Source organism: Zea mays, chromosome 8 (assembly GCF_902167145.1).
Source record: "Zea mays cultivar B73 chromosome 8, Zm-B73-REFERENCE-NAM-5.0, whole genome shotgun sequence".
Taxonomy (NCBI): Eukaryota; Viridiplantae; Streptophyta; class Magnoliopsida; order Poales; family Poaceae; genus Zea; species Zea mays.
This window is the reverse complement of record NC_050103.1, coordinates 128,698,644-128,725,112: the sequence shown is the minus strand read 5'-3', so window position 1 is coordinate 128,725,112 and position 26,469 is coordinate 128,698,644.

The window sequence follows — 26,469 nt, the reverse complement described above, 5'->3', positions numbered from 1 at the left end:
TGTAGGTGTGGAATACGTGGAGACGCAGTTGCGACTGCTGTGTTGACAGACTGTGGAGGAGGAGACGATCGTGATCGTCTACTTCCTCTCCATCGATGCGCGCCTACGTTGGATCGCCGCTCCAACTCGTCTTCCACTGCGCGTCTAGTGTTAACAATCCATGATCTCTTACTTGCAAGTTTCCTACGTGACGTGGTAGATGTGTCTAGCATGATTCCTAATAATATATTCATATGGTATAACACATGCAATTTCTTCTCTGTGCAGGGACAATATGCGGCATCCAATAACCCTCATGGATCGTCTAGCCCATCGCCGAACCAGTCCAGCCGTCCACCTCGCTGATGTTCTTCTAAACTTAGTTGAGACATGTTTATGGCATATATTGGATGTTTGTAGACTTATTTATGTGAGTACTTGTTAGTGTTGTAAACTATTTTGTGGTACTTGTGACTTTATGATCTTTGCGAACAAACGTGTGATCTTTGTGAGCTATGTCATGTGTTTTATGTATGTGATGATTTTGTGGTATCTATGATGTATATGTGATGATTATGTGATATATCTTTTATTTGTTTGGATGGAATAGCAAAAAAATAAAAATAGGTTTATGGTCACTTTGCCGAGTGTAATACTCGTCAAAGAGATACTTTGCCGAGTGTAATACTCGTCAAAGAGATACTTTGCCGAGTGTCATGACATAACATTCGACAAAAAAGGCACACCTGGGAACCGGTAAAGCTTCTTTGCCAAGTGTTGTGGCTGCGGCACTCGATAAAGAAGAAACCTTTGCCGAGTGACTCCTAATGCACTCAGCAAATGAACTGGCAAAGGGGCCCACTGGAGCCCTCGTTGCCAAGAGCTAGTCTAGCTGGCACTCGGCAAAGACGGAGCATTTGTCGGGTGTCGCCGAATACACTCGGCAAAAAAAACTGGCAAAGGGGCTCATGGGAGACTTCTTTGCCAAGGGCCGGTATAGAAGACACTCGGCAAAGAGGGAGTCTTTGCCGAGTGTCACGACTGCACTCGGCAAAGTCTCCGTCACCGTTACCTGGCGCCGTGATGACAACTTTTCTTTGCCGAGTGCCTGACAAAAAGTACTCGGCAAAGAAGCCGTTGCCGATGTACAGTTCACCGAGACTTCTTTGCCGAGTGTCACACTCGGCAAAGACTTCGTCGAGTGTTTTTCAGGCTTTGCCGAGTGTCTCAGCTGTGTTCGGTAGTGAATATTAATCTTTGATATATAGAGGATGAGGCATAGAAGACGCTGTAAGAGAGAAATGAAGTATAGAGAAGAAAATTATTTTAGAGAAGATTACACAGAATAGATATAGAGGAGAGATATAAAGTATACGCTGGAGACAGCACGAGGGTGTGGTATACGCTAGAAACAGAATGAGGGTCTGCAATTTTGAGGGTATGAAACTGGCGGCAGGCCTGGCCATGTGTGGCCACGTTCCCATGATCAGAATAAAGCCAAGTGGGCTCTAGGCCCTGAACATACAAATCGCAAACTTGTCAAGGTACAAACCACCACGAATCATCAAGCTTTTTCCCATGGCAATGGCATGGCTTCTTGGTGAACTTCATCGGAGTAGTTTTCATAAACCACATAATAATACACCAGTCGCTCTCATGCCCGTGCCTCTATAGCTATCACAGCTGATTGCGATGCAGTACGCTTGTGTAATACGGTTAGTATACTGCAACCTCACACAGTAGGACTCATTCCTGTCGTTTCTCTCGTTTCAAATTTCTGCACTTGTAAAAATACGTTTCTGCATATTTTTTTTCTGATCCAGCAAGGAAGGAAGGGGACAACCATGCTCTGTCTACCTGGAAACAACAAACAAATAGCCAAAAAAAACATCGCTAGGAAATTTGGACCAGAAAAGGAATTAGAATGCAATTTGTGTGTGTTTCGGTGTATTGATTGATTGAAACAGTTAATATAAGCCCACATGGTCAACGTCCATGTACGTGTGACTGGGTACATATGGATTAAAGAAATTGAACTGATATAGCGGATGACATGGCCACCCTGTCACACCTCCTTTGAACAAGTCTGCATCGAATCCATGACACCGTCACTCCGGCTTAGTCAACACCACCCCCACCCTTGCCCTCGTCCAATAATGTCCTTTACAGCTAACTGCACGATCTCAACAACAATTATCTTATTTCCACAGTATAAGATAAATTTATGGCTTGTTTGATTCGTGGCTAACTGTGTCATATTTTACCTAAAGTTAGTCGTCTGAATTGAAGAATTAATCTTGACCAGAAAAATTGGAGTAACCTTAATTAAGTTATACAGCAATTCAACCAGACAACTAACTTTAGGGGTATTAAAAAACTGGCGGTAATTCAACCAGACAAGTTATACAGCAAACCAAATATATCCTTAGTCTTGCACTGGTGTTAGACTATAGCCCCTCTGTTGTAATAAATTATAATATATTTAGCCCTTTTTTGATATATTGTTTTTGCTATAGACAACGTGTGCAGTGGTGTAGACGATAAGGCCGAATTTTTTGTATTTTAGCCCCTAAACAGAAGTAAAATCACGATTAGACCTAAAAAAAATTTAAATGCAGTTTTGGACCCTTAGCTCGGCGCCATAGCCTGTGGCGCCGAGCTAACACAGCTCGGCGCCATCGGCTATGGCGCCGAGCTTCATGACGTGGCAGCCCGCGTGGCACTCCTAGCTCGGCGCCACAGATCTTGGCGCCGAGCTAGGAAACTTAACCGAAACCCCCTTTCCTCTTCGTTTCTTCTCTGTTTCGCTCGCCGCTTTCGTTTCCTACGCCCGCCGCCGCTCATACCGCCGCCGCCGCCGAGCTCGCCGCTCGCCCGCAGCCCGCCGAGCGCGCCCGCCGAGCGCGCCGCCCGCCCGCAGCCCGCCGAGCTCGCCCGCCGAGCTCGCCGCTCGCCCGGCGCCCGCCTAGCTCGCCCGCCTCTCCGCCCACCGCTCGCTCGACTCCGGCCGCCGCCTGCTCTCCTCCGCCTGCCGCTCTCCCTCCGGCCTTCCAGCTCACAAGGTAATAATTTTTTATAATTATTACTTAATATTTTTGTATTTAGTTGGTATTACTTAGTTATTTAGTGTTTAGTTGTTCGTTAGTGGTTAGTTAGTATTTAGCTTTTAGCATTTTAGGGTTTAGTGTTTAGGGTTAGTCGTTACATTAGTGTTTAGCATTTAGTTAGTATTTATTTAGTTTAGTATTTAGTATACTAGCTAGCCATTTACTTGTAAATATATTTAGTCCTTTTATATGTTAGTTAACGTGTTGTTCTTTCAGTCCTTTTATATTTAGTCCTATTTACTTGTAAATTTTTTTATTGTTTAGTAAATTGTTAGCTCTTGTTCGTGTTTAGTAAATTGTTAGCATATTGTTAGTGTTTAGTAAATTCTTAGTGTTTATATAGTTATCATTTTGTTTAGCGTATTGGTATTACATGTTTTCTGTGTTGGCAACCATCGTGTTGTCGTTTATTCGCAGGTTCTATAAACATCACTTTACAGGGGAGGTGCTGCCAAATTTTTTACTGACAATAGGTTTTTTTGTACGTAGGTGTTCGTCCGACTTGACCTTCTCCACCTTTAGCTGGACTCGTACGCGTTCTAAGGTATACAATGTTTTCGTACATTATTTATAGATTATGTAATTTCGTTTGATGTGTTTATTTAATATTTACTATATAGTTATTAGTTAATATATATTTATTACTTAGAAAGTTAGTAGGCTTAAGTATATAGCCATTATTGAGTTAGTAATCCATTTTTGTAATAGATGGACAGCCTAGTAACACTATACCATGGAGGAAGGGTGGAGATAGATGCTTATGGGAGTGTTACTTTTGATGGTATGAAGATCGTAACCATGTTGTTCGTTGAAAGACCAACTTTTGACCAGCTTTTGGCTCGAGCTTGTGAGGAGATTCGTTGCGACATAAACGACCCTCGAATATCAATTCAGGGTTTGTTGTCCCATATTACATATGGAACAGTTGTCCGACGGTTGATCTCCATTACCTCAGAAGATGATTGGGTGATATATTTAAGAATTGTGAAGACGATGGTTCCACCATGTTTGGATGTGGTTGTTCAAAAGTTACCTGTTAGTCATTGCGGAGGTCCAGTCGGGTTGTCTCCACACATGCCAAATGCATCTCGTATTGAAGCTCCTTTGGTAGAGCTTCATGAAGAAGTCGTTGTTGTGCCCGATGCTCAATCGGGTCCGCACGAGTATGGGATTTCTCGTCCTATTCCCGGCGTTTGTGGGGCTTCTAATGCGGTTGTACCCCCCCCAAGAGATCCCATTGACCCAGGATCCAGTTCACGATCATCCTAGTAAGTGTCTTCGACACATTGTTCGTATCCATCATTATTTCGTTTGATTAGACTTTTTAATGTGGTTTTTCTTGCTCCGACCCGATGCAGGATCTCCACATATCGATAATGCTGATGTTCAGATTGATGTGCCTGTGTCATATAATATGGACAACATATGCAGGGCATCCAATAGTGTTGATGTTCAGATTGAGGATGAGGAGGAGCCATATGAGGCTGCACGGGCCGTAGATTCTGATGATGACCGTCCGGTTCAAGAAATGACCGAGCAAGAAATTGAACTCATAAGACGTTTGTGTCCGGAGCGAGACCCTGCAGTACATGAATTTAGCAGTTTAAGTCAATCCAGCCTTGCGTATGCTGAAGGACGTGACGATGAACTGCTAGAGGCTCCGGATAACGCCGACAACATTGAGATTAAGGTTGGCTTACTTTTCAAGGATCTGCCTACACTGAGACGATGGCTACAGGAATATTCTGTGAACCGGAAGAGGCCGTTCAAGGTGAGACATTCGTATGCACAGCGTCGTTACACTGTTGTGTGCGAGGTGCCAGAATGTAATTGGAGGGTATGTGCCCGAAGGCAGAAGGACACCGGAAAGTTTAAGATCACCAAAATTGTAGGTCCACACACTTGTGCCCAGACAGAGCTGAGCTCTAAGCATCGTCAGTTGACATCTACCCTGATTGCGAAAAGGATATTGGGGATATTGAAGGGTCAGCCAAACTTGAAGGTGAAGTCAATTATGACCATGACTTCGGAGCTGTTTGGTTACAGGATCAAATATGGGAAAGCATGGAGGGCAAAGCAGCGGGCATGGAAGATGATATACGGGGATTGGGAGGAGGGTTATGAGAAGTTACCAGCATTGTTCAATGCAATGAAAGCAAAAAACCCAGGCATGCATTACGAGTACATCCCCAAACCTAATGAATGGAGGAACGGCAAGGAGATATTTTATCGTGCTTTCTGGTGTTTCTCGCAGTGCGTAGAGGCCTTCAGGCATTGTCGTCCCGTGCTCTCTATTGATGGTACTTTTCTGCTTGGGAAGTATAAGGGCACATTGTTGGTTGCCATATCATGCGACGCAGACAACTCACTGGTTCCTTTGGCATTTGCTTTGGTGGAGAGGGAGAACAGAGATAGTTGGTCTTGGTTCTTGCGGCTTGTACGCATCCATGTCGTAGGCCCTGGACGCGAGGTTGGTGTCATATCTGATAGACACCAAGGTATTCTTAATGCAGTGCAAGAGCAGATTCCTGGCTACGCACCCATGCACCACAGATGGTGCACTCGACATCTAGCAGAAAATCTTCTTCGAAAGGATCATAGCAAGGCTAACTTCCCCCTTTTTGAGGAGGTATGTCGTCAGTTGGAGGTTTCGTTTTTCGAGGATAAGTTGAAGGAACTAAAAGATGCAACAAATGCTGAAGGTAAGAACTGGATTGCTGGATTGCTGAGGGAACCGCACAAATGGACAAGGGCCTACGACGAAGGTGGCTGGCGGTTCGAGTTTCAGACTAGCAACATGGCCGAGTCATTTAACAGTGTGCTCAAGGGTATACAGGGCATGCCAGTCAATGCTATAGTAACATTCACTTTTTATAGGCTAGTGGCTTGGTTTAATGATAGACACGCGCAGGCCAAGGCAATGCAGACCCGAGGGCAGAGATGGGCACCTAAACCAACATCACACCTTAATAATGCAAAGGAACGTGCCCATAGACATGAGGTACAATGCTTTGATGAGGAGCTGGGTAAATACGAGGTAACAACACTAGGCGGCATAACTTCCGACGGTGAGGTGCGACCTTCGAGGACACATGTCGTGTTACTTGATGCATTCTGGTGTGGATGTGGTAAACCTAGACAATACCATTTTCCATGTTCTCATTATGTTGCGGCCGCACGTCATCGTAACTTTGCATTTGAGAGCAGAATACCTTCTGAGTTCAGTGTAGAGAGCTTAGTACGTACCTGGAGCCCTCGTTTTGAGCCATTTCTTGATGAGTCACAATGGCCACCGTACACCGGTCCGGTATACGTTGCTGATCCAGCGCATCGATGGGACAAACGTGGTAGTAGGAAAAGGAGCCGGTGCAACATGGTTATGGATCAGGTTTCCGGTCGCAGTAGGAGAGGACGAGCGTCCCCCTTTCTCGTGGACCCAGAGCAGAATGAATGCGGAAAATGCGGTAGACTTGGCCACAACTCACGTACATGCATTTGGACACTTAGTCAGGTGTGATATATTTTTTTATACACAAATTTTATTCTAATATGTCGATTTTTTTGTTACACTTTGTACACAACTTATATTCTAATATGTTGATATCTTAATTTGCAGGATGGCCCAACGCTTAAAACGCTCATGACTGGTCCTTCCACTCAACCAATTAACGAAAAGAAGATATCGAGGGTCAAATTTATCAGGACCATCGATCCACTGGAAAAAGAAACACCTCTGATGTCCCTAAAATAATGGAAAGATGCACTATTACATATCTACAAAATAATGAACGCGAACAAAATTAAGTGACAAGTCATAAGCTACGTACGTCCAAAGTGCCACAAAGGTAGTAGCAGCGAGCAGCCGTGTCTGGATGTTGTGATTGATGTACCCAAGCCAGTCTGCCACAGTCACAGTTAGGCACGGGGAGTTCAGGAGGAACAGGAGCATCCTTACTAGATACGTCCGGATATAACTCCCGAGGACGACCTCTCTTCTGCCACAACGCCTCTCGGTACATGTCTTTCATCTAATAAACGATTATAATTATCACTTGTACCTATTATGCTTTATAATAAGTTTACACAAACTAATAATCGAAATGATAATATAATAGGTGTATACAAATTATTAAACTAACAACCTAATATACAAAAGGAATCAGTTGGAAATCATACCTTGGTCTACGAAGTGAACCAACTCAAATCTTTGAATCCAGGAAATTTTTACGAAGTTTGGAAATGGGACGAAATGAGTTGCTCTCGGCCAGCCGCGCGGGCGTTTTTATAGGAATTCGTAGCTCGGCGCCAAGATCTGTGGCGCCGAGCTACGAGGCCGCGCCGCCGCCACGTCAGCGCCAGGTCAGCCCTGGACGCAGCTAGCCGTTGCGGCCACGTCACAGCTCGGCGCCATAGGCTGTGGCGCCGAGCTGTGTTAGCTCGGCGCCACAGCCTATGGCGCCGAGCTAAGGGTCCAAAATTGCATTTAAAATTTTTTTAGGTCTAAACGTGAATTTACTTCTGTTTAAGGGCTAAAATACAAAAAATTCGGACGATAAGGGGAGCTAGTAGGGGCCATCTTCCCCTAACAAAAAAAATTTGTTTGTAGTTGTTTTTTATGGCTAAAATAAAAAGATTTAATTTATAGTAAGTTAAAATATAGTATGCACTTAATGTATATATGTATTAATTGTTATGACACTACTACAGCAAACCTCTGTACAGGCGGTTTGGTTCGCCTCTACACAGACGGTTACAGGAACCGCTTGTGGTGCACCGCCTGTGATGTAAAACAACATCACAGGCGGTCAATCAAAAACCGCCTGTGAAAAACACAGATTACAGGCGGTCCAGTTCAAAGGAACCGCCTGTGATAGACACACATCACAGGCAGTTTCTTATCCTAGCCGCTTGTGTAGCCACACATCACAGGCGGTTTTTTATATAAGTCCGACTGCATACAATATAAATCACAGACAGTTTTCATTATACAGATTCATATATACAGAATTTTCAAACACAGAATATACACAGATTTCATACACAGATTATACACAGATTCACACAGATTGCATACACAAATTTCATACACATATTACAAGTTCCATAACAGGTATAATACACAGATTCATCCACATATCAAGTTCCATCGTCATACACAGATTTATACACATATCAAGTTCCATATACAACTAAACATCTCAAAGTTACATAGACAACTAAACATCTAAAATTCCTAACTAAAGACCTAAACACTGTGTGATATTGTGTACAAACTTAGTTCTGGGAATTTTTGCAAATTTCCATTTGTATTGTAGAATAGCCCTTGTTGATGAAGAACTTCACGGCGCATAAAGTAAAGCAAGTCTCTTACAACCTTAGCCACGCCGACGGAAACCATATCTCTTTCTAACCATTCAGCATTGATCTTGGATTTAGGAACCTGCAATGAAAGCAAAAAACAAGCAGTGCTAAGAGTAATGTGATGAGCAACAATATAACATAAAAATTGCAACATAGACAATGATAACGAACTTACATCCTCACGATTGACCATGTAATGGAAGGTGACACGACACCATTCGCATACATAATAACCGCACAGGACACTACCCGGAGGTTGTTTGTCACCATATGGAAATAATGATATTGACAAATTAGGCTTGTCCTCTGGATGTTCGCCGCCAAGATATTTCCAATAAAAACGGTATGCACTGCATATAAGAATAGCATTGTGAGATTAAGAATACATTTGTTAAGTTGTAATAAGTACAAGTGTGCAATAATAATCATACTTCTCTAAAATCTTCAAGAAGTCATTATACGTAGCCTTTTCCATTCTCAGTGAGTCGAAGACCACGACTTTACCATCCTTTGGAAAGATCATGATACAAATGTAGTGGTCACTATATAGACATAGACGAAAACACATGTTAAGATCACGATTGCCATAATTTATAGTTCAAAATTAAACCATGTCGATAACTTACTTAAAGTGGTGCGGAGCTATTATTAAGTCCTTGCCATGTTGTACATGATTATACATGGCTCGTCCAATGTATGCCGCCATTACCTTCATTTTCTTTCTCTGATTCCGTTTGACGCCTTTCTCAAATTCAGCATCGTCCAAGTCTTTGTATTCTTCTCCATGCCTCCGAGCAACTACTTTGTAGCGAGCTTGGGATATCATCAACGGGTCAAGAAACCCTGTCTTAAATTGTTTCTTCTTATCATCCATGTATTGCATCCTACGTGTAATAGTGTTAATCGTTAGACTCTCGTTTATGTGTGCGTGTACAAAACTAACAAATATGAAAGTTTAGAGGTACTTACAAGCAAAAGAGGGTTAAGTAGTTGGTTTCCATCCTTTGTCGGTGGTACAACGACCAGAGATCGTCAAAGAATAAATGCCGCACAGGATCTATATGATCATTGCTCCAAAATGCATCTTCTGGCACAACAAATGTGAAGTCCTCGAGTTTGTATTTGTTGCTAGCCACCATGTACCACTCATGCATTCTAATCTCCGGAGTCGACAACTTAGAAAGTTGCACCGTCAAGAACGGCCTCCCATTCACAAATTTTGGAGGAACATCCTCCTTCTTGTATACCGAGATATTGGTTTTAAGACGTAATGATTCTCGAGTATGAATCATTCCATCTTCTTCCCATACTTCGAAATTGTCTATTTGGGACCGTGTGCCTACTCCATGAGATGCTGATTCCGCTTTTGATTGATTTGTCATAACTCTCTGCAATTTATGCAGGTAGCGTGCCACTGATTCTGACGGTTTCTTGACATCGTCAGTGGCGATTCGCTTATGAATTTTCTTTGAAATAGTTGGCCCTTCAACATTGGTGCCAACCTTTGGTTCCTTTTTTATGTTGACGTCGACATTCTGAGGAACAATTTTTTCTACGTCCCCCTCGTCGAGTTCCTTCGCAAGAGGCGATATGATTGTTTCAACGATTTTTTTGGAGGTCGGTGTCATATTTTCCTGCACCATGGGGTGTGGAATGATCGAACTATCTTTTTGTTGCATTCGTGTTGAATTCGGCTCATCACCCAACTTGATGTCGCGTCGATGCCAAAGGACCAACTCGTTCATTGCCTCCTGCAAAGTTATGATCCCCTCAACTGGAAAATCTATCTCCCAATCTTCACAACCACTGTCTGTGATTTCTAGAACTTGGACCACAGCATAGTGTGGCGGGACAGGATTATCCTTGTAGTTAACAAGTCCTGGTTTTACTAAACCAATAGCAGCTTGCTTTGTTTTTGTCCCAGATCGATTGATTGGAATATGAAGAAAGCAAGGCTTGTCCTCAACAATATCGTCTACAGCGTACTTGGTCAAGTCTTGCACAGATCCTACGCTGCTAGGGACTATAGGTGGACTCATGTGGCTTGGCTTGAGTTCAAATGATATGCATTCTGTTTTCTTCATTTTGTTCATCACGTCATTAATAGCCTTTTGTACCCTTTCATCAATAGTCTCTTCAAGGGTCCTTTTCGACTTCTCGTGTTTCCTATATGACGACGCATACTCTGGAAACGCCTCTCTCCAGGAAATCTTAGAAGAGATTCCTCGAGCCCGTCCAGTGTGTTCAGCATTGCCTAGTGCTGCAGTTAGTATGCCATTCTCCCTTCGAGGCTTAAATTCTCCTTTTTTTCTCTTATCTGCATATTCTTGAATTTTTGTCGAAACTTCGCCTACCAATTCTGGATGCAAAAGTTTGCCGTCCTCACTCAAACCTGCCCGACCTAAGATCCAACGAATAGCTCGCTCATCGATATCTTTTAATATTGGGTCCAAAGTGCCGTTAGCTATAGCTTCATCGATTATCCTGTTCCACTGCACAACTTTATGGTGATATCCGGTTGACCCCAGGCGATGGGGGTGTTTGTTCATCTTTGCTCTCTGAGAATTAGTTTCGCCCAGTTCTTTGGCCTTCAGTTCGGTCTTCTGACGAACAAATTCCTCCCACTGAGCTTGAGTGATTTTCCCCATTTTCTTGGGCGAAGGAACCTTATTCTTCTTAACAAATTCCCTATTCATCTCGGCCTTCCACCCACGAAACATCTTGGCCATAGCAGAGAGCATCGACTTCCTTACTGCATCCTCTGTGCCTTTTGGGAACTTGAATGACTCAGACAACTTAGCCCATAGCTTATTGCGGGTGTCTTCATCTAAATCCTTCCATTTTTGAAGTGTGATTGGCACTATATCTCTAAAAGTAGACCCGCAGGAATTTCGAAACTTTGTAACCATGTCAAGTGGTTCTTCAGGAAACCCCTCTGCATTTAGTTTTGTTACGTACATAACTGCACCTTCTTTCATCTGATTCGGACCTCGTCGCCCTCGTTTCCGCTTATGTGAAACAGATGATTCAGGCATCGGAGCATCCTCCGTGTTTCGTGTAGAACATGCATCCTCTTTCTTCTCTTCATTTGAAATCTATATAGTGAAACAATTAATGGCCTTTCATATATGAACATTATTTTAGAATATAGTCGGCATATTTCTATTTACCTCTTCATCGTTGGGAATATAGTCGGCATCAAGCTCATCTGGTGTTTTTTCTTCCTTGGAGGTATAGGAGTACAAGGATTGTCGTCACTAGAACTATCCTCCCCGCTCCCTTCACCGGAGCTGCTCGTTGTCTGCCATTCAAGTTTGTTCGCGTCTTCATCAACTTTGTTAGACGCACCGGTGCAGACCACATCCATACTAGGCTGCTCGTTGTCTGCCATTCAAGCTGGTTCCATCGATAAAGGGATATACTGTTAGTCTGATATACTGGTTCCATCAATAAGGGAACTTGGAGAAAAGGTGATTCAAAAGAAATCGAGCCCAAACCCGCCTCCGGGGCAGGATCGGGTCGGGAAGCAAGCTCGCAGATAGAAGTGCACTTTCCAATGCAGTTAGACAGAGAAGGCATGGCTGTGATGTTATAATGCTGAAGGACCCCAAGAAGAGATTATGCCCTGTAGTCTACCACTTCCCGTTATTTGTGGGCTTCACCGAGGGCGGGAAACATTTGGTGACATCAAACGACCTTCGGGCTGGGGACGTCTGCGAGCTTGTTAAGGGGTCAAACGATGGTGAGCCGGTGTACTCTGTCCGGATGTGTGGTCACAAAATTTAAAGCCGCCCCGGCTTCATCTGTGCGCTTCTCTTCTCTTATGTCGGCTACTAAGATCACTTAGCACCCCACCTAAGAGAAGAGAAGCACACACATGAAGCCGGGGCGGCTTTAAATTTTGTGACCACACATCCGGACATAGTACACCGGCTCACCATCGTCTGGCCCCTTAACAAGCTCGCAGACGTCTTCAGCCCGAAGGTCGTTTGCTATCACCAAATGTTTCCAGCCATCGGTGAAGCCCACAAATAACGGGAGGTGGTAGACTACAGGGCTTAATCTCTTCTTGGGGTCCTTCAGCATTATAACATCACAACCATGCCTTCTCTGTCTAACTGCATTGGAAAGTGCACTTCTATCTGCGAGCTTGCTTCCCGACCCGATTCAGGCATTCCGCCGATGCCATTCTCCATATAAGTCCCAAACAGAGAATAGGGATGAGGTAGTCAAGATTGTAGGCGCTAGTGCTCAACTACTAGCATCTATAGATATGGACACAAGTCCAAATTTGGTGCTACTCGGCACCATCGATATCACTAGAAAAAAAATACATCAAAGAGATCCACTTCCCAATAGTACTCGAAGATAGTTCATTGACTTGACACTCTCTAAGAGGTTCATACAAAATACATTATCTCTAAGAGTGAAACCTACGATACTCATATCGTGTTGTTTAGGACTAAACATCAACAACCCCTTGACTGGTCGCTATCATACTCAATTCCAAAATATTTTTCCAATATGTCGGCTTGAGTAAGGAGATCTGGGCTTGGGAGTTCCTCCAAATCATCTGCAGCTTCATCATCTTCAGCATATTGCAGGGCTTCATCTTGAATAATTTTAGCCCTCTTGGAGTCAGCATACTTTTTGATGGACAGAGCACACTTCTCAAGCATGTCGCATACATCTCCAATTTGAAACAAAGTGGTCTTAAGTGTGTACACTGATTCCGGTTCACTAGTATCCACAACCCCATCAGTCACTAGACTGCGAATGATGTCAACATGTGTCTCGATGACTCGAACTGAGGTCTCAACCATGTCAAGTGGCTCTTTTTCCATCTCTGAAACTGAAAATGACCAAGTCTCACAATCAAAAGAACAAATGCAACAAAGACAGGGATCAGAGGGAAAACAAGGATGTGGCTTATAGGGCAAAAAGAAGGGTCCAAATAACATTGTCATGGCTATGAACAAGTCAAAGATGGGAGATAAGAACAAGTCTTATAACATAGGGTTGGGAAGCAAAGATAGGTATTCAAAAAACTTAGAAGGGAGATAAGAACAAGTCTTATAACATAGGGAGATAATAACATTGTCATGGCTATGTACTTCCATGATGTATGTGGCCATAAGCACATTTGGCCTAATGATTATCAAACAAAGATAGGTAGTCAAAAAACACTAAAAATGGACTTCATATAAGAAGTAATTGACAACCAAACAATAAGCAATAAGCATATTGACAATATATGTAAGTGAAAATATGCACTTATGAATATGCAAACAATAAGCAATAAGCAATAAACAATAAACAATAAGCAATAAGCAATAAGCATATTGACAATATATGTAACCTTCTCTGTTTGTTTCAAAGGCGGTTCTTCAATTCAAGGACGTTTGCCTAGTGGTCAGGGAATCGAAGGACATGGTGGTCAGGAAGGGCTTAGGGCAAGCACACTAGTCGTCAAACACTGGCAGTGATCCCATTGAGGATAGCAGCAACAGATTATGACCTATATCCAAGCAACGATATATCAAAACGATGGACAAATTAAACTATGACCTATGGACCTTGAAGATGGCGGCGTTAGCCTCGGAGACGGTGGCGTTGAGCTCGGAGACGGCGGCGTTGGCCTCGGAGACGGCGGCGTTGGGCTCGGGGACGGCGGCGTTGGGCTCGGGGACGGCGGTGTGGAGGGCGCCCAGCTCGGAGACGGCGGCGTTGGGCCTCGGGGACGGCGGCGTTGGGCTCGGGGGACGACGTGACCGGCGCCCAGCTCAGAGATGGGGACGGGGACGGCGGCGCTTGGGCTCGGTGACGGCGTGGCGGGCGCTCACAGCTCGGATACGGGGATAGGGACAGCGGCGCAGTATCAGCCTGGCGGCGCAGTATCAGCTCCGGGCGAGAGTTAGGGTTCCTGTTGGAACCACCGAGGCTTTTATATTGTATACACATCACAAGCGGATTTTTAGAAAAAATGCTTGTGATGTATAACATCACAAGCGCTTTTCTATTTTGACCGCCTGTGATATGTAAACTTCACAGGCGGTCGAAATAAAAAAGCGCTTGTGATGTTATACATCACAAGCGGTTTTTCTAAAAATCCGCCTGTGATGTGTATATAGTATAAAAGGCTCGGTGGTTCCAGCAGGAACCCTAACTCCCGGAGCCCGACACGCCGCCAGGCTGCGCACTGTAGCGGCGGCGGATTTTTTTGATCTACGGGGAGAAGGTTTTGTTTTTGAGTTTATTGATTGATTTCAAGAGTTTATGCATATATATGATCTCCGTTTGTTTTTTTTCTCATTTTGATACGATTTTTTGCCTCAATTTTGTAATATAGACCGGAATTGAAGAAAAACTCAGGAATTCCAAGATTTGGACTTGTAGTTGATCTAATTTAAAGATTTTTTATAAAGAGTTGTCTCACCTCAAGGTACCTATATTGCTGCAATCTTGTTTCATTTTCATGCACATTAATTCGTTCATGATTTAGGGATTAAATTCAATTAATTAGGGATATTTTAAATTTTTTGTATCATGTTACATCTCGATATTGACGTTAATCAATATAGGGATAGGTAATGGACCGAGGTTGGATGTACAATGTGCCAAGACCACATCCGTCGTACATTCGAAATTTGAGAAGCTTTATTGAAGCGGCCAAAAAGCACGCGAATTTGCGAAAGAGCAAGGAGATATTATGTCCGTGCATCGACTGTGATAATAAGATAGCTTGGAGAGATACAGGAGTAATCCAATCACATCTGCTAAAAAGAGGGTTTAAAAACAATTACACGATATGGTCAGAACATGGTGAGTTGGATCCGTGTGAAGTGCCTGGTAATGACGAGAGAGTTGTCGGAATTTTAGATCTTAAAGTTGATGGTAAAGTGGATTATATGGATGCTAATCAAGATTTTGAAGAATTTGATTGTGAAGAGATGTTGCGCCATATGGAACCAGAATGTTGAGTTCTGTGGGATCGCAGAAAGGGCTATCTAAAATGGAGGGACTGGAAAGTGCTTCAAAAGAACATTTATATGATGAATCAAAGGGTTGTGACAAAGAGTTTACTACACTGCGTACAGTTCTAGAACTTCTGAAGTTGAAGGCTAGCGCCGGATGGTCTGATACTAGCTTCACAGATCTTTTGAATTTTCTGTCCCAATTACTACCAAAACCCAACAAACTACCAACAAGCACTTATAAAGCGAAGAAGCTTATATCTCCCATAGCTCTGGGTGTGCAAAAAATTCATGCATGTCCGAACCATTGTATTCTGTATCGTGGCGATTTTGAGAACGCATCAAGATGCCCAGTTTGCAATGTCAGTCGATATAAGAAGAGCTACAATCAAGAATGTATAAAAAAATTCCCGAAGAAAAATAAAAACAAGAAATCCACTATTGGACCTGAAAGTGACGATGACACTTTTGATGACATGGATGGGAAAAAGAAGTCAAAGAGCCCAGCTTTGGTGATGTGGTATCTTCCAGTAATTGATCGCTTAAAACGTTTGTTCTCAAATTCTAGGGAGGCTGAGCTTATGCGTTGGCATGCTGAAAATCGCAAGCAGAATAACAAACAGATTCGACACCCTGCTGATGCATCACAATGGAAAAATTTCGATCTTATGTATCCTGAGTTTGCCAAAGAAACCAGAAATGTAAGATTTGCTTTGGGTACAGACGGAATGAATCCATTTGGTGAAAAAAGAAGTGTACATAGCACCTGGCCCGTGACTTTAACGATGTACAACCTTCCATCATGGCTGTGTCACAAAAGAAAGTACATTATGTTGACTATTCTTATTCAAGGTCCGAAATCAGCTGGTGTTGATATTGATGTGTTCCTAGAACCTCTTATGGAAGATATGACAAAGCTCTGGAATGAAGGAGTTAGAATATGGGATGAGTATTGCCATGAGTATTTCAACTTAAGAGCAATTATATTTGTTACCATCCATGATTCTCCCGGTGGCGCCACACTATCAGGGCAAAAGACCAAAGGAAAGAATGGTTGTGTAGTGTGCGTCGATGGAACTGCTTCCATGTACCTTAAATCATCCAAGAAGTTGGTGTTCATGGGACACAGACGGTTCTTGATGAAGCAGCATAAGTACCGAAAGATGAAAGCGGAATTTAACAATCAACTGGAAAGTGAAGGTGCACCAAAGCCTTATAGTGGGAAACTTGTTTTTGAAATTGTAAAGAACATTCATGTTGTATTCGGAAAGGGAAAAAACAAAGGAGAAAAGAGAAAGAGAACTGACCCTTCAACTTACACAACTTTCAAGAAGCAATCAATTTTTTTCAAGTACCTCCCATACTGGAAGGATATGGAAATTTGCCACAGCATTGATTTGATGCATGTAACAAAAAATGTTTTTGACAGCATCATTGGAACCTTGCTGGGCATGCCGAGTAAGACAAAAGACGGACTCAAATCACGCAATGATCTAGTAGATCTTCAAATCAGACCGGAACTTCATCCAGTGGATAGTGGCAAAGGGAAGCCTTACCTCCCCCCAGCTAGCTACAACTTGTCAGTTGAGGAGAGAACAAAGATTTGCAAATGTTTGTGTGGGGTCAAAGTGCCCATAGGTTTCTCATCCAATATCAGCAGACTAGTCAGGATGAAGGACTTGTCTCTATTTGGCTACAACTCTCATGACTGCCATGTGATGATGACGGTGTTCCTCCCAATTGCGGTAAGAGCCCTCGAAACAGAGCATGTCAAAGTTGTCATCACACGCTTGTGTTACTTTTTCAATGCGGTTTCACAAAAAGTAATAGCTTTAGAAGACTTGGACTATCTAAAGGCATACATCATCGAGACTATGTGCAAGCTTGAAATGTGTTTTCCTCCATTTTTTGATATGCAAGTACACCTAATCATACATCTCGTGGATCAGATAAAAATATTAGGGCCACTATATTTACATCATATGTTTCAGTTAGAGCGATACCTGGGAGTATTAAAAGGTTATGTGCGAAATCGCGCTCACCCAGAGGGTTCAATCATGGAGGGATACACTACAGAAGAAGTGATTGAGAGCTGTATAGATTACATCAGTGATGGAACAATGATAGGTGTGCATGTACCTAAACATGAGGGTAAACTATGTGGGAGAGGGAGAATGGGCAAGAAAACTTTTCGCGTTAAGGATTACAAGCTAGTACATTGTGCTCATGGTAGTGTACTACAACATCTCACGATAGCCGAGCCTTACATAGAGGAACACCTGGATGAGCTTCGTAAAGAAAATCAGAACCGCACAGAGGACTGGATCATGAGGGAGCACAAATATCGTTTCAGCGAATGGTTAATGGACAAAAACATCCCATTCGGAGACTCTTTGGAAGAGAAAACAATGAAGAATTTGGCTTCTGGGCCATCGTGTTTTGTAACGTCATGGCGAGCATATGACATCAATGGGTACACATTCTACACTAAATCAAAAGACATGAAAAGTGTTGCACAAAATAGCGGTGTTCGTATCGATGCTTTTGACCTACATGGACAGAAGACCACATATTTTGGATTCATAGAGGAAATATGGGAACTTGATTATGGCCCAAGCATGAAAATACCCTTATTTAAGTGCCAATGGGTACAACATCCCGTGGGGGTGATAGTGGATAACTACGGACTCACACTAGTAAACTTAAAGAAAGTAGGATATAAAGATGACCCGTGGGTTCTCGCCGAATGTGTTGCACAAGTGTTCTATGTACTCGATCCAGCAGATGAGAAGATGCATATAGTTATTTCTGGAAAGCAAAAAATTGTTGGAGTTGAGAATGTGGGAGACCAAGATGAGGAATACAATAAGTGTGAAGAGATGTTCGTCTTTAACGGTCCAGAGAGAATCAAGCGTGTGGAAAAGAAAATTGATAAGAACTTAATGCCATACATGCGGAAAAATGGTAGTTCATGAAAAATTGTATGAATCAAATTGTATTTGTTATCATGTATGATCGACTATGAATTGTGGTTGCCAATTAATTTAAAATCTCTCTAGTTATCTATGTGTAGGGCTGGACGAAATACTCGTGGCTCGATAACTCGCTCGACTCGGCTCGTTAGTAGCTCGGCTCGACTCGGCTCGTTTTAATTTTGTAGCGAGCCAAGCTAGCATTCTAGCTCGGTTCTCTAATGAGCCAGCTCGGGTTAGCTCGTGAGCTAGCTCGCGAGCCAAACGAGCTAAGCCACAACACAAGTTTGTCTAGTCGTTGGTGTCGTCTCATCTCTCATAATCTTGTTTTCTCGTTGTTATGATCTGTGATATGGACATGTGTGGATGTGCCATGTGCTTAAATATTTGTATTATTGCATGGCTACATGTTTGTAGTGTTAAACACTTAAAATATGATTTTCGGTTATACATATATTTATGTACATAGATCTTTATATTTAGTTGTGTGGCTCGCGAGCCTAACGAGCTGGCTCGAGCTTCCTAATGAGCCGAGCCGAGCCAGCTGTTTAGCTCGTTAGTATAACGAGCCGAGCCGAGCTGGCTCGTTACAATAACAAGCTATAACGAGCCGAGCCATAACGAGCCGAGCTGGCTCGATATCCACCCCTATCTATGTGTGCTATTATAATACATTTAAATTGTATTTGCATATTATTGTTAAAAATTAAATATTAATTCATTTAAATTGTATTTGCATATTTCTGTTAAAAATTAAATATTAATTCATTTAAATTGTATTTGCATATTTCTGTTAAAAATTAAAATTATTTTCATATTTAAATTGTATTTTCATATTTTTACAATCACAGGCGGTTTTTTCTTAGGGTCCGTTTGTGAAAAGGATAGAGCACCACAGACGGTCCTAAACAAAAACCGCTTGTGATACTATTATATCACAGGCGTACTGAACCGCCTGGGACATCACAGGCGGTTTTCTAACCGAACCGCCTGTGATGTAAAAAACTGTCACACCCGTTTCCAAGGGCAGAGCCGGGTGCATCGCATATGTGTGCCAGGATCTATTTCCACACATATGTTGACGTCACAAGTGTAATATATCAAAAGAACAATGCATAAAAGCGTAAATAACGATTATATTAACATATTACACTTCGAACAGACATAATGTCTTAACCTTTATTCATCAAAGTACAGCGAAACAAGGACATCCATCCACAGGAAGATGACCGGGGGTATCACTAGACTAGCATCCACGGAGTTCAGCATCATATCTTCATCTGCAAACTTCTGATCAAAATTAAGCAAGGGTGAGCTCACTTATGGTCGGGGCTCAGCAAGTGGGGGAAAAACTAATGCAGGTCTAACAAGGTGAGGCTGAGGTTGAGCAGTAAGCATTTTAGTTGGTCAACATTTTATTAACAACACCTGTCTTACTAATAAGTGTGAATCCCAAGTATCCCATTTAAACAGAGGTATAAGAATATATCAACAACACTTAAGTGAAACCACTTAAGCAAAACCATTGGCAGATCATCGGATCTCGATTTATTTCCATCTTCAAGTTCAATTATCATGTGAGGAGTCCAGGCTGCTCATAACCGTGAGCACGGCTGATATATCAGTTTTACACTCTGCAGAGGTGGCGCATCTTTACCCATGAGTCGCGATTCCCTTTTTGCCCGGGTTAGCTAGACCCGTATTCACTTCCGAGGTGAATGACCAGGGTCTCACTACGAGGCTTCTCCCTAGAGTCCTCATTACGCAAATGCTGGAAATGGTCAAATTGCATAAGGCACACCTACCGTAACCAACTTATAGTCCAGACTACAGGGTAAAGCTTTAAGAACTATGCCCGTATCCAATCTGCCTGAGCCGGAACTATAAGCGCTTGCCAGATGCCCCCATTCCTGTCGACCACGACCAGCACCCAACATAAGACTTCCCTAGTTATTTAGCCAAGACCAGAGCCATGATAGTTCTCATGGTAGCACTGTTTTCCCGGGTGGTCACTCCATGTTCCAATTAATATGCAATAATCTTGTTTAACCATCGGGTTAACAACAATAAAGTAAACTTACCATTTGGAACATTAATATCATAAACATGAGTGACTGCATAAAGTTAAGTTGTAGCAATAGCATAGCTACGAATGTAAAGTATAATTCCCAGGTTTGATCAAGGAATAAGGTTGGAAAGGTTATCTAAATAGGTAACCCGTCAAATTATGCACATATATCCAAAAGAATAAACTTTATTAAATGTATTGTTTGGGATCAAATAGAGTATGCAGAGGGAGAAGTCCACTTGCCTTGCTTATTGAAAACTTGAGGTTCTTCCACGGATAGGAATAGATCTTGATTCTTAACTACTAGATCAACCACTGGATATCACACAAACAAACAAGAAGAACAAACACCACTCAATAACATACAACATTCACCATACGTAAAGCTAAAAGAGAGTCTAACAAAAAGAGCGTTCGCTTTTCAAAAATATTACACGCAAGGGTTATAATAAAAAGGTATTCTTTTCAAAAATGTGTGATCTATACTTTATAAGACAAGATATGATCTTAAAAATATCTTAATTAAATATACAAATATTAGATTCACCAAATTAATCCTTTATAAAACGTCATATGTGATATGTCTACGATTAAGATGATAAAACAAGTTATAACAATATTAAACCTTTATAACCTTTTAGAGAAGATATATGTTATATATATATATATCTAAGGTTAATGAGCTACTAATCACGTTATTAATTTTAGAAGCATTATGGAACATATTATAAATATTGTTAACCATTTACTTATGACAATTTAAGATATAAGTCTAAATAGGTTTTATGTGAAAAGATTATTATCATTAAACATCTATTTATGGAAAGTTATGATATATGCCTTAAATGAACTTTTATGTAGGAGACAATGAACAAACAATTATATTTTATTTTTATTAGAAAGTACATGGCCTATATTATTATATTCAAAGTAAATATATAAAGTAACATTTTAAGTTATAAAAGAACTTAAACTCTTATTACTTTATTTTATCCTTTAGGAAAAGCTAAGTGATTCGTTTATAATGTGGACTAAATTCTATAAAATCATTAATCATGCCATAAATCTAGTTAAGAACAAATTGACTATAGGTTGGATTAATAAATTATGATAAATGATAATTAATCTATTAATTCTCTTTAGTTCTAAATTAGGAATAATTGATCCAATTCATTAAAAAGGAAAATATGTTCAACAATATTTAATCTATTATTTTAGTTACGTGGGTGAATTAAGCTATATTAATATTATTAGAAATCTCTATCTCGCATATTCATATCTAAATATGAAATACTTGAATATAAATCTGAATCATAAAAAGGTAATCCTATAATTATTTATTTAGTACATTTGATTAAGAAAAGGTGATCTATAAATATTTTTAACTTCATAATTAGAAACTATGCATAAATTTATTATAACATCACAAATCAGATTTAAATTATGAAAGTGTATGAACAGTTGGAAACACTAATTAAAATTGCTTATCATATAATTGTGAAACTAACAAAACTGTTTCTATTTTATTTAGCTTTCTAATATACATTTTATTATAAAAACTGTAACAAGAACCTACACATAAATAAAGGTAGATTAAGAATTTAAAACCTATAGATTATAACAAACATAATACAGACTAATTTTCAAAAACATGTAAATTGTTGCAACTATAAATTTAAATTGTTTAGCGCACTAACACAAAGCTAGCAAAGTATTTTTTAAATTTATTTAGATCTCAAATATGCATTTCAAAATAGGAAAATTGTCGCAGAGTCATATACACTATTATTTGTAGAAGCTAGAAAGTAGCAATTAATTTGATGTCGTCTTCTACCTTGTTCGCAACAGTAGAGAAGGCAGAGGGTGGCTTCGACAAACGACGACAAGGGCGATCTGTCGAGCTGAACGAACATGGGTAGCGTCGTGACGTGGCTGCATTAGGGACTCGACGGGGCAAGGCTTCAAACGTGGTGCTCCGGCGTCAGGCGCGGTCGTGGCGCGAGGATGGTCATGATGCAGGTAAGGATCATCAGCGCAGCAGGAAGTCCCAGCGACGATGCAGCATGGCGTGGCTCGACGAGGCAGCATCAGGCGCGACAGAGCAGCAAACAGTCACGACAACCATCAACGAGCGAGGTGCGAGCAGGGCGAGTGGGTAGGGGCGAGGAGAGACGAGGCTTGGAGTTTGCCGGAATCGCGTTCCAGTAAACCGCAACGTACGGCCTCACGGCTGTCACGCGGACAGAGAGCGAGAGGCACGCGAGGAGAAAGTGAAGGCTGTGAACGTACACGATGGAGCTCGGGTTCGTGATTTATAGCGACGAGGGAGAGCGAACGGTGCCAGAAGGGGAAGAACGCCCGGGCTTGGCTTCAAGGCGTCATTAATGGCGTGAGGGAGTAATGGGGGAGGAAACGGACGCATTGAAGCACCATTACAGGCGAGGGAAGAAACGGACGCGGAGCTTCGATCGGTTCGGTCCTCGGTCGGGCTTCTGGCGGCTCGGGTCGCCTGGGTGGCATCGGCGTTGCTCGGCGCTGGGCGCGTAGGGGCGGAGTCGCGTCGGGCTGTGGCTCGGGCGCGGCTGGTGTGGGCGCTCGACATGGGATGGGAGAGCGCGGGCGCTGTACGGTCGAGCTGAGAGGACGCAACGAACATCGAACCAGACGTGAGGTTGGAGAAGCTTGTATCCATATGGGCCCACATGCAAGAGACTAAAGAGGGAGAGAGAGTGAGTGGGGCATGTGAACGTGGGGGTGGGGCTGGATACAAGAGCAGGTTGGCCTCTGGGCTAGCCGAGAGAGCCGTCCAGGCTTTAGTTTTCCATTTTTTTTAATTTTCAAATTGTTTTTTTAATAGATGTGTACGTGAGTGTGTGTTGTTTTTTTTATTTTCTCTCCTAAAAAAATATATAATTGAAATATTTTTTTTAAAAAAATATATATTTTCATAAATGAATACATCGTTTTTTAATTAAAACATGATTTTAGACAAACTTCTATTATTTTAATAATTTGGGCTCAACAAAAGGTTAAATTAAATAAACATGAAATCTTTGCAAGGCATTACAAATATAAATCACGCTTCAATATGAATGCATCAAACACTTGACAAAATTTTATTTATTAAAGAAATTGTATAATTTAACCAAATTCATTATTTGGCAACGTAAATATTTCTCTTTTCTGTTGGAAATTAATAATTCAAACTGTGTTTCCTTTATTGATAGATTTAGGGTGTTACAAAATCTACCCCTCTAAAAGAAATCTCGTCCTCGAGATTAAGAAAGGCTAGCACGAAAGCAAAGGAGATACATGGTTATTTGTAGGTTTTTAGTTCACATTGAACTCTTCTAAACTTAAGGAACTTATTGTTTCTTCGCTCCGCAATGACTACAAATCAAGCGATCTTCATCATCGTACTTATAACTGGTTGGTCTTCTGGATTATTGTTTGGGTCTCGCTTCACCGTCTTCTTCTTTAGTTGGTCTAGACGCTTCTTGGGGCATTCACGAATAATATGTTCTTTATTTTTCAGTAGTAGCAAGCACCTCTTGCTTTGAGTTCTTTACGAGTCAACTTTGCTTGACCAACCGGGGATGAGGGATGATTGGGGTCTGTATCTCATATAGCTGAGTCTGGCTTGACTCTTCTGTTTGGGTATCCATGTGTTTCGGGGCTTTTGCTTGTGGTTGAGGTGGACTACTCATGTATCCAAACATTTTTCTATTCCTTTTGTTGTTCTTCACGATGTTGATAGAAGTTTCTGTGCATTTTGGTTCACATCCCATGTCTGGAGACTGAGATAGCTTTATCTCGGAGGTGATCTGTAGTGAACTCTTCTCAGGACAGTTACGGAAGTAATGACCTTCGCGTCCACATTGATAGCAAGCTTTTCTTGAAGTTATTTCTTGACTTTTTCCATGTTTCCCTTTTTGTTTCTTGGATCTGATGCGACGACGAGGCTGAAACTGTGTGCAAGTAATAGTCCATCCATCAATGTAACACTCCTGTGTTTCTTCTTGGGGCTGGGCATCCTTGTGATGTTTCCTTTCTGGAATACTTTGCAATTCATCAACTGACAGTGCATTAGGTATGAGAGAATCTGCTATTAGTTGTTCTTGGGGAGACATCTGTCTGTTTATGCCAGAAAATAAAATCCGGTTCTTCTGTTTTACAGTTTCACTTTCGTTTGTACTGATCTCGCGACAAGGAATTCCATAGTACTCACAACAACAACATGTTCCAAGGTCACTTGTTTGTTGGTTTGGTTGTGCATCCTTTTGTGTCTTGAATGTCTGTTCATCAGCTATTTTATTTATAGTGTTGTTTTGACTTGTCAACACACCGCATTCTTTGCATTTAGTGACATCACTTGTAGTTGACATTCCAAGGTCTGACATCTGTATGGGTATGCAAGAATGGAAGGGACGAAAGGGTTGAGTAAAGACAGATTATAGAGAGCAGAGAAAACCCATTTATCTAAGGTTTTACCTAGCTAATTGATGTCTTTGTGGACAAAAGTCACACAATATACCAACAATCATTTCAAAGAAGCAAATCAATCATGAACACAAAGGACAATGAACTCAAGCATACCAGCACAACACTATCCAATTCTACTTATTCAACCAAAACAAAGGTGAGACAAGGTTTGGAATAAGAAAGATATTATAAAGTCAAGGAGTCAGATAAGAATTATCAAGGAGTTAGACAAGACATATTTGTCGGTGGCCAATAGTGAAATAAGATAATCATGAACTATTAAAGTTAGGATAAATGATATAACCAAGGATATAAAGTGAGTTAGGGAGAAAGCATTATCAAGGAGTAGAGAGCCAAAGGTTTCATACATCAAGGTAGATATTGCACAAGGGTGGCAATACAATGGCACGAAAGCAAAAGTATAAGAATTCAATAGGGAGAAAGCATTATCAAGGAGAAAAGTAGAGATGCAAAAGTTTAATATATCAAGGTAGATATTGTCCAAGGATGACAATACAAAGGCATGAAAACAAAAGTATAAGAAGTCAAGGGTTATATAGCAATATTAGGGATTAGAAAACCACTATAATATAATGTCGTCTTTACCGATCTAGTCGAAAATCTTAATACTAAAGAACAATCCTATCAACCTAGCCAAGAAGTCAAATAATAGATCCAGGGGATCCATAACAAAACTTCTTGCAGAGTGGGGATAAGACAGAGAATGGGGCATCTTTCATAGCTTCTAAAGGGTTTCTTCCGGTAGACTTCACTTCAAGTTCCACAATCCTAACTTGATCATCTTGTAGTGCTTCCGAGTAGAGTCTTCTGATAGACCAAAATCAGACTAGAAGAGTTGAAAATAAAAGAGACGAGTTTTAATATAAAGTAAGTTTTTATGGAGGAAACTATATCAGGCTTTGAAAGACTGACTGGGCTTTCCATTTCTAACTAATCTAGCGACCTACGGTCACATTGCTTTGATACCACTTCTGTCACACCCGTTTCTGAGGGGGCAGAGCCAGGTGCATCGCATATGTGTGCCAGGATCTATTTCCACACATATGTTGACGTCACAAGTGTAATATATCAAAAGAACAATGCATAAAAGCGTAAATAACGATTATATTAACATATTACACTTCGAACAGACATAATGTCTTAACCTTTATTCATCAAAGTACAGCGAAACAAGGACATCCATCCACAGGAAGATGACCGGGGGTATCACTAGACTAGCATCCATGGAGTTCAGCATCATATCTTCATCTGCAAACTTCTGATCAAAATTAAGCAAGGGTGAGCTCACTTATGGTCAGGGCTCAGCAAGTGGGGGAAAAACTAATGCAGGTCTAACAAGGTGAGGCTGAGGTTGAGCAGTAAGCATTTTAGTTGGTCAACATTTTATTAACAACACCTGTCTTACTAATAAGTGTGAATCCCAAGTATCCCATTTAAACAGAGGTATAAGAATATATCAACAACACTTAAGTGAAACCACTTAAGCAAAACCATTGGCAGATCAT